Source organism: Strigops habroptila, chromosome 1, assembly GCF_004027225.2.
Source record: "Strigops habroptila isolate Jane chromosome 1, bStrHab1.2.pri, whole genome shotgun sequence".
In the NCBI taxonomy this organism is placed as follows: Eukaryota; Metazoa; Chordata; class Aves; order Psittaciformes; family Psittacidae; genus Strigops; species Strigops habroptila.
Window position 1 is genome coordinate 22,561,091 of NC_044277.2, and position 9,576 is coordinate 22,570,666.

General features: G+C 46.4%; 1 protein-coding gene across 3 annotated transcripts in view; it reads right to left on the reverse strand.

The window, feature by feature from the left end:
• Positions 1-6,299, reverse strand: part of MATN2 (matrilin 2) — a 68,795-nt gene extending 62,496 nt beyond the window's left edge. For 2 of the 3 annotated variants that reach the window (XM_030510663.1, XM_030510647.1), the window contains exon 1: positions 5,594-5,620. The gene's annotated coding sequence lies outside the window, so the exon portion shown is untranslated. Of the gene's footprint in view, positions 1-5,593; positions 5,621-6,218 lie in introns of those variants that run through there. The other variant, XM_030510655.1, reaches the window with a different exon arrangement.
• Between the last annotated feature and the right edge of the window lie 3,277 nt (positions 6,300-9,576).

The following is a 9,576-nucleotide window of genomic DNA, read 5'->3' on the forward strand; positions in this document are numbered from 1 at the left end:
TTGGCCTGGAAGGCCACGTTTTTTCATTCAGGTAACTTAAAAATATATCTGTTTTTGCGGTCAAATCATCCTAAAGAAGAAACTGGAAAAACAGGGTAGTAGTATGTTTCAGCTCATGTCTCCCCTTCTTCTGGGTGGTCTCTTTCCTCAGCTTGCAGTACAAGTTCCCTTCCCAGGCTAAATCAGAAACATGAACTCCACAAACCCTTAGATCTCCACGTTCTCCAGCTGCCACCAAAACTGGCACAATGCACAGAAGGGGAAATTCTCAGCAGTTACCTGGAACACTAACACCTTTAATAACTGCAGATAATAACTCCTCTCTTGAACCATATGTAATTTCTCATCACAGATGGGAAGGAAAGAGAAGACAAAAAAAGCCAGCAAAAGCAGCAGTTATTACCACTACAGAAGCTGCCATCAGCTTTCCTTGTTTGATAGTTAAAAAAGGCAGCCATTTATTTTCATTAAGCTGTCAGCAGATCTAACTTCAGTGGTTTTAAGTTATAAAGAACATAAGTGCATAAAAGGGGAAAACATTCTGAAGTTCTTACAGCACTCGCTACTATCTACCCATTTTTAAGAAAATGTGATCAAATCAAAAGACTTCTACTGAAGTTAAAGGAACAGCAAGTGATCTATACAAGTCAATAAAATCAGAGTCTGTGTCCCTAAGTTAGCAAGCACAGTGAGTTACTTGGAAAAAGAATGAGCACTTATTACATGAAAGCCACAAAATATCTCATTCTCAATCCCATCACCTCAGAAATTATAAAAACCCAAGGACATCAAGTACTGTAAAGCCCTGTTAACTATCAGTTACAACTTGTTCCAATGTACTTCGCTACCCACAAGCCAGCACATGCATTATCAGTCCATTACTCATAAAATCACTCTGTGTGGCATGGGTATCAGGACATAGAGCATTAATAATTTCCTCCATCTTTCTGGACCAGTTGCTGACACAGGCATTTTCTATTTCTGAAAAATAGCTATAGAGCCTCACAGTGTCCAATATCATACCTGTCCCTAGCTATGCAGGTGTGGCGACAGGAAACCATAATCAGGAGCATGATATTTAGCACATCTGCAAGAAGTACCATCTTGCCTTCAGCCTTACAAAGGAGGACTGCTGCCATCCTGTTCTACCAAATGATACACTGGATTTTCTGCAACTCCTTGCTGCACAAGGAGGGCTTCACCAGGCTCAGCAACACAGGGCAGGTGGAACTCCCCTAAATCATGGTTGACAACTGCATCTCACCAATACGGTTAAATCATGAAGAAGATAAACAGGGTGCAGGTGCTCCAAGTTTTTAAATTCCTCATCTGCTCCTCAACCCTGATGGCAGGCACTGTGTGCACATGAGCATACGACCCACTACTGCAACAAATCCTGCAAAGCAGAGTGGTATGTCCTTGTTAATGCATTCTTTAACTCCTTTTAAGAGTCTAACTTATTCATGCTGTCAGTAGTATCAGATGAATCTGGGAAACTCATTATCTCAAAGTCAGTTAGTAATTCAGGTGTGTTCTGAGGCAGACAACCCAAATGCAAGCAGCTTTCATAGTAGCACAGCAAGCCACCACAATAATGTAACTGTTGACTTGGCAGTGCCAGTCTTCTACCAATCTAAAATAACTAGCGTCCAGACACTAAGAGTAATCCAAATCTGCAGTGGGTTTAGGATCAGAAGTTGTGTATTCCAGAACAAGAAGACTGAGACAAATTTTTTGAATGGGTCCATGAAGTTCTGCTTCCTGACAGGAAGTTTTACGGCCACACGCTGTTTTGTGCCTGCGAAAGGGCGTGATTCCAGCATGTGATGGCAATTTGCCTGTTCCAGACACGTCTGCGCAGTGACTGGGCAGCATGACCAGAAAGCCAACCGTATCCTGGGCTGCATCTAAGAAGCGTGACCAGCAGGTCAAAGGAGGTGATCCTGCCCCTCTACTCTGCTCTCATGAGACCTCACTTGGAGTGCTGTGTGCAGTTCTGATGTCCTCAACATAAAACGGACATGGAGCTGCTGGGGCAAGTCCAGAGGATGGCCACGAGGACGATAAGGGGGCTGGAGCACCTCCCATATGAAGACAGGCTGAGAGAGTTGGGGCTGTTCAGCCTGGAGAAGAGAAGGCTGCGTGGTGACCTCATAGCAGCCTTCCAGTATCTGAAGGGGGTCTATAAGGATGCTGTGGAAGAACTCTTCCTTAGGGACTGTAGTGGTAGGACAAGGGGTAATGGTTTCAAACTTAAACAGGGGAAGTTTAGATTAGATATAAGGAAGAAGTTCTTTACAGTGAGGGTGGTGAGGCACTGGAATGAGTTACCCAGAGAGGTTGTGGATGCTCCATCCCCGGCAGTGTTCAAGGCCAGGTTGGACAGAGCCTTGGGCCACATGGTTTAGTGTGAGGTGTCCCTGCCCATGGCAGGGGGGTTGGAACTAGATGATCTTAAGGTCCTTTCCAACCCTTACAATTCTATGATTTTATGATGACAACCACAGATTCACAGTCTTCCACCTTTGGTTCCTAAACTTTCATATGGTCCTCCTATCCAGCATGTATCCCTACCTCAGCAGCTGAAAGGATATTCCAGTGTCTCTGTACTGAGAGGTGCCTCTGCATTGTGCTAGTTGATCTGCAGCTGAAAGAAACTCCACCAGTACCTAATTATTCTGACTGCTGCTACAAATGCTCTCAGCTGAGTTGTAACCTGGAGTAATATAATCAAATGTGACAGTGGAAATTAACTTAGATTTTGAAACAGTAAAGGGAAGATCCAAAATGCACTATAGAGCAGTTCCTAGAAGGGAGATGAATGACAACATTTGGTAGTCAGCCAAACATTCCCACAAAGCCAACACTGTACATGAGTACCCGTATGCAGAGTGTAGCTGAAGGTGTTACAGGATACGGGAGGGCAACCACATTCTGGAAGCCATTAGAAGAGCATTGGGGATGGTGGAAGAACAGTTTGCCTAACCAAGCACAGAGGTTAGATAAGCACACACACATCTTTATGAATTTGCACACTAAAACATAGAGTGTACCAGAAAGAGCAAAGATGAGCATGGAATTTTGTTGTGAGGTGTAGGACTTTTACACAATGGACTCAGTTATCTGTAGGGCTTAGACTATAGGTACTACTACTATAATTTAATTTTCTACAACTATAATGAAATAAAGAACATTAAGGGATCTATTACTTAAGTTCATTCATTTAAATAACATGTAGACTTCCTGCTGTCACTGTCACAGAACTAGTAACTACTAAATCATAGAATTTTCGAATAATTTAGGTCAGAACAGACCTCTGTAGGTCATCAGGTCCAACGCTTGCTCAGAGCTGAAGCTGACGACCATTTCAGTAACTTCAGAAACTCACCATATACAAGTTAACAGTGATTCTGTAGAACAGTGAACCCATAGTATGGTTTACTCTGCATAGTTTCCAGTGGTCAGACAGCAAGCTTTAGCAGTGGGAATTCTTATTTTATGACAGCATCAATCTCCATGTTAGGATTTTCCTCAGTTGCCACTTGGACAATAGACCTTTTCATTATCTTTGGGGAAGGCTCCTTTGCACTTTCTAGTTCCAAATCTGATCTAGACATCAGAGTTTCCATAATGTTCCCAGAAGAGTAGCATGGGAAAACTGAGAAACTTCAGTTCTACCATGAAGAGTAGGTATTTATATGAAAGCATATATTATATGATATATAATACATATGTGGGCCGCTTAGTTTTGTGTCTGTGAAGTAGAGTCACAAACCATAACAGACTGGTAATTGCAAATGGAAAGGCTCTAATTTTTTTTAAAAAAAAGAATACATTAGTTCTAAAACTTATCTGCAAACCCACACTGATCCCAGTATCAGCACCAGTGTAAAATAATAATTTGGGGATTAAAACCACTCCATTCCAAATACTCCTTGCTCATAATGAAAACACAATCCAGCAATGAGTACAATATATAAAAAGAGCTTGTTAATGATGCCCAGATTATAATTAAATAGCAGTGCTTAGTGTTTTACCCTCTCTTAGAGATAGTTTATAAGTCAAGGGAGAGTATTTAAATCTGATTAGCCTTTCCCTAGTCTGCCTGGATGATTCAAACATCTTTTGCTATTACACAGCTGGGTCCCAGGGTCCCACCTCATAAGCATTAGAGTGTGTGTTAGTTTGCCATGAGAAATCCCAGTGGAGTCAATGGAAAGACTCATGTAAAGTAATTAGGTGTGAATATTGAGTGCAAGTTTGAGGATCTTAGCTGCAGCCTTGTGTAACTGAGCGCTACATTTTCTTAAGATATTAAATAAATCAAACTTAATTTGATGAATATAGTTATAATCATAGTGATATATACTAAGGAGGAAAAGTTTTAAAAACTCCGGTGCTTAAAGCTGACACATCTATATGGAAAGGTCTATCACTCAGAAAAGATTTTGTAGGATTTTATGGAAAAGCCATATGCATACTTTATTAAGCTCTTGATTTACAGAGAATTTATGATGGGATTCAGTATGATAATTTCAAATGAAGTAGTCAGCTGCTTGACAGTAGCACAGCTGTAACACGTAACACAGCATGTCACCTCTTCAGATCTCAGTCAGAATCATTCATCCCTTGAATAACGGCTCCAAAAGAAAACCCAAGCATTCAGGAAGTATTACATGAATCAGGAGGTTGCATTCATCCCTCTCGGTCAACCCTAACCCATGGTTAAGCAGTGACAGTGGCCATTCTGACATGGAAAGAACTGTCTTCTGAAACAGGAGTATGTGATCATTAAAGATGCCACAGCAAGTTTTATAAGATTAAAGAGCACAATCTAGGTTGGGGTTTCAAGGGTCAATATATTAGATGCAGCAAACCGTCCCCACTCCTCCCATCTCCAGCAAATGCACTGCTCTCAGGAAGCCCGGGCAGCTCCCACCTGCGTGGTAGAGGTGACTTCTCCAGTGCACAGCTACCCGCAGGGGGGATAAGCTGCATCCCGTCCTGCTGGAAGCTGGTAAGGATACACTTGCAGGCTACTCGCTAACAAAAGTTTCTAGGTAAAGTTTGGGTCTGATTCCGCGCTGATTTTAAAATGTAGTGCACTTTTCCCTTACAGCACATGCACTGTTAAATGAATTACTGAAACACGCACGGAGAGGACGGCATACGAGGAGTTTGCTCGGACCATACAGGCCAAAGGAAAGCGAAACGCTTCCCCCGCTGCTGAAACGCGAGTAACAAACCCCCCCAGCAGGACCCAGAGAGTACCTAACCCAGCGCCGGACCGTGCCGCGGCCCCTCGCCTCGGCCTCTCGCTCCCCGCCAGGCCCCTGCCCCCCGCGCTACAGCCCCCGCTGCTCGCGGGGCCCTCCCCGGCAGCCCACCTCGCCCGGAGGGGCCGTCGGGGCAGGGGGGCCGCGGGGCAGGGCCCCCGGGGCAGGGGTGGCCGCAGGCCCGGAGGTGTCAGCGATGTGAGTCCCGCCGGGCGGCGCGGGAGGCAGCGGGGTTGCCGGTGCCCCCGGGCGTGGCGCCTTGGGCAGGCCTGGCGGTGGGAGAGGCGGGGCAGGGCAGGCGGCAGAGCCGGGCTTACCTGAGGCGCTGGCGGGGCCGCTCCGCTCGGCGGCGGCGGCCAGGAACGAGGGCGGGAGCGCCTCCTCCCCGCTCGGCGCGGCCCCGGACAGCGATCCCCCTCCCACCCCCCCGGGAGCGCCGCGGGCTGAGGGGAGCTGCCGCCTCCCGCCAGCCCCGTCCCCGAGCGGCCGGATCCCGGCTCAGCCGCAGTGAGAGAAGGGGAAGGGAGGGTTCGCTGGGGAGGCACCGGCCTCCCTGCCCAGACCCCCAGAGCCGGCCCTCCCCTGCACGGTCCCGGGAGGCAGCCGCGGGTGGCCGAGCCCGTCTCTCCTCAGCCGCCGTCAGGGACGCGGTCCCGCTCCTTCCCGTGTGCCCCTGAGGGACGCGCGCTCTCGCCCTGCTCCGTCCCGCCTGCCCCGTGTGAGGGGCACGGGCTGTCTTTTCTCTCCCTCCCGCCTGCCGTGAGGGAATAAACTGGATCGACGGCCCTCACGGGACCCGCGCACTCCCATCTGTCCCCGAGGGACGAGGGACACTCTCCCTCCCGTCAGGGACGCGGGTTGCCGGTCCCGCTCCTCCCGGCCCCCTGGCTCCCGACTGCGGTGGCCCCGTCTCGGCCCCGCCGCTCCGCTCCCGCCGCGCACCTCAGCCCCGCCGCCGGTTCCTCCCCTACGGTGCGAGAGGCGGTGAGGGCAGCTCCTGTAGCCCCTAGGAAGAGTGCCTGCCCCGGCCGCGGGGTCTCGCTAGAGGAGAGCGGTGCGGGTTTGGTGTGGCAGCTCAGGGCCGGGCCGGCCGCATCCCTCCCCGGCCAGCGCCGTGCTCCCCAGGCCGGGCCCGCGCTCCCTGCCAGGGAAGCCGACCAAGGGAAACGCCGGGGAATGGAAATCCCATTCCCCGCGCACGGACCTCCGGGCCAAGGCAAACAGTCCCCGGTGAATCACGCGGGTGTCTGCCACCGCGGCGAGCCTCCGGCGTCTCTGTCGGGGAACACGCAGAGGGATGCGTGAAATAAATAGGCCAGGTGGAAGGGACTGTCGCTTCCCTGCTGTCACAGCAGCGGCGCACTCAGTACTGCAGGTGGAAAAAGCTGACTCTGGGGTTTGTATCAATACTTACGGTTTCATTGTCTATGAAGAAGAAAAAGTAGAATTCCTGCTTGGTTCCAAAGCAGTTGCGATTTCTGTTTCCTGGGAAAAAACAACAGTGAAAAGCATTCCGAATGACAGAGGTGAGCCATGCTTACTGTCACGTCCAACAAGAAAGGGATAAAATCGCCAAGCCGGCATCAGGTGCAAGCATGGTCTGAGAGAGGAGATTTGTACCCCCGAGTTGCTGGGGTGGTGAGCAAACTTGGGAAATCGACAGAGCTAATTTGGGTAAGTTTTCCAAGGCACAGTTAATTGTCTGTGAGGCAGGTGTACAAAATCTAATCCCTAAGAAGAGCGGTGTAAATGGTGAGCAAGTCTCAAACTGAAAGGGGATGGATTCACCCCATCATTCATTCTGAGCCCTGGCTTCTGAACATGCCTGTAGCTAAAGGAAAGGGAAAAACTAGAAAGGCAGGTGAACACTGATAGACATTATAACAAACCCAGCAAAGCCAAGCGCAGAACAGTTCACCTGTTCTGTTTCATCCTTTGTAATGTAGCATAGGCCATGGTCCATAGTGCTCTGTCAGCTCAAAATACAGAATCTGTACTCCTGAAGATTTCACTGTGCTGTGGCTTGAACCACCAGCTGAGTTGCCAGAGGAAGACAAAAGGCAGGAGGGGAAGTGTTGTGGTGAGAAAATGATGTGAACGTGCAGGGGCTTGGCTTGGTGGCTTCAGTTCCAACTTATCCATAAGAAATCCTAACGCTAGCTCTTCCCAGAGCCCATGCAGCCTGCTGCTGTTGGCAGATGGCAGGTATCCCCGCTGGAGATTGCAGGAAGAGGTATGATGGCAATGAGACAGCTTGATAAGGCATCTGTTTGCCTCATAAAAGACAACTTAGAAGATGGAGGGATTTTTATTTGACTTTATTAATGTCTCTTCACCTCTTGTGAAGTGACGAGCTTCTGTCTTCCACTCCCACAGTGTGACTTCTTTTCACTTTGTGAGAGGCATTGTTCAGCCTGTCAATGTTTGGGAGGATGGGTAGAGGAAAGTTGGAAGATACTAAGTAAGATCAAGCTGGAGGCTTCTATCAAGCAGTGCTTTGATCTGCAGGCAATTATTAAGCTTCTTGAAGATTGCTAACTGGATACCAGAGGCTTTCTGAGTCTTCTTTTTCCTTTCCTGGCTTCTCTCAGTGCCTGGCAGGATAGTTTTCAGTCTGAAAGAAACTCACAGTGATGTAGGCTGCTTTTGAGTTGTCACAGGCAACCACATAATGTAAAAACCATAATTCAGAAAGTACATTCTATCTTAAAAGCAGATGCTTTAGTAAAACAGCAGTGAACTGGTTTTCCTCCTGCTGTTAAAGGACTGTTTCAGACCTTCCTACTACTGTTAGACACTTCCTACTAATTTCCAGCCTAAATGTATTTACAGACATTTTATACTTGTTTTCTAGTACCAATGTTGTCTTTCAACCTAAACATCTCTTTTTCTTCTCCAAGGCTTGCTTAGCTAGTGTATTCGGTGACAGCAATAATTTTCTCTTTCAGTCTTCACTCTTGTTTCACTCAACAAGCAAGTTCTCGCTGTGTATGTGCTGAGCCAGTTCCTGTGGGTGCGTGTGACAGAACTCAACATGATACGCCATCCGAGCTCTCACCAGAGCATTTCTATTTATTGAAAATACTTTTCCTGATGTGGTCTAGGATTTCATTATCATTTTCAGTGGCCTCATTGCCGTTAATGGCTGATGGTCATCTTTGCGTTCAGTTTACGTGCGCAGCTGCACCTGTTCGCCAGTGGATAAATCCTACCTGATACACGATCTCTTGAAGTTCTTTCATTCTTAAGATCATTTGGTTCTTTCTAAATGAGGTCCTCCTTCTCGTGTACAATGCCTATTGAATCTCATCTGTTTTATCGAAAAAAAAATCCACTTTTGCCAGCCAATTGAATGAATTAAAATGTTAAATAAGATTCTCCAAGTGATCTTTCAGTAATTGCAAATAACTTTTTCTCTAACTTTCCCCTTTGAATGCTCCCTCATCCTATTGCCAAGAGCTAGGTCCATGAGCTAGGTCCATACTTAGCTCTCCTAGTTTCTATTTCAGTTAGTAATTTCCCCTGTAGCAATGCTTTCCTGAAGTGCAGACAGATTAGGTCTACTGCATTTCCTTTGCCTAAAAAAAGCAGGTTAGATGAGCACAACTTCATGTTGGGAAACTAATCCTGCATTTATCACTTATTTTGCAACATCTTTACTTATTCTTTGCTTCAAAATTTGTTTTGAAGTTCTTATTACTACGTGGATGAGAATAAAAGCTGAGATGGCATTTGAACAAATCAAGTTGTTCCAATTGCTTTTCATTGGGCAGCATCTGACTCAATCCAATTGTTAAGAAAATTTGGTGTGATGCCTGTGCTGTCATTTGGGATGGAAATTGTCTGCTCCCCTTGACATGAACATGTTTTAAGGTTCATGTCTCTCTTGCTTGTAGTTGCTGCTTCTTTTGCTTATTATCCTGCCTTTGTCTGTGTTGACTATAATAAAATACTTATAAATAGCAAAGTTTTTTGCATTGGGTAGGCAAGAAGAAGAAAGACATGTTTATCAAAGGCCTACGTAAAAGTTCTGTTAGTCTGTACTGCAAACAAGAAAATAGTTAGTAAAAAAGGTTCAAATAAATACATAATAATGGTTGTTAGTTCAATAAAAAATCTGTGGCTCTTGTCAGTGGAGGAATTTAGCTTTTTATTCATTGACATGCAAGGTTTGAAATGCTTATGAATAGGATCATAAAGCTGTTACACAATTAAGTGTCCTTATTTCTCTTTATTATTGTCTTTATTATTGATCAGAGAAATCAAACCATATTTTTTAAATCACTTCAAAAGTTTGTAT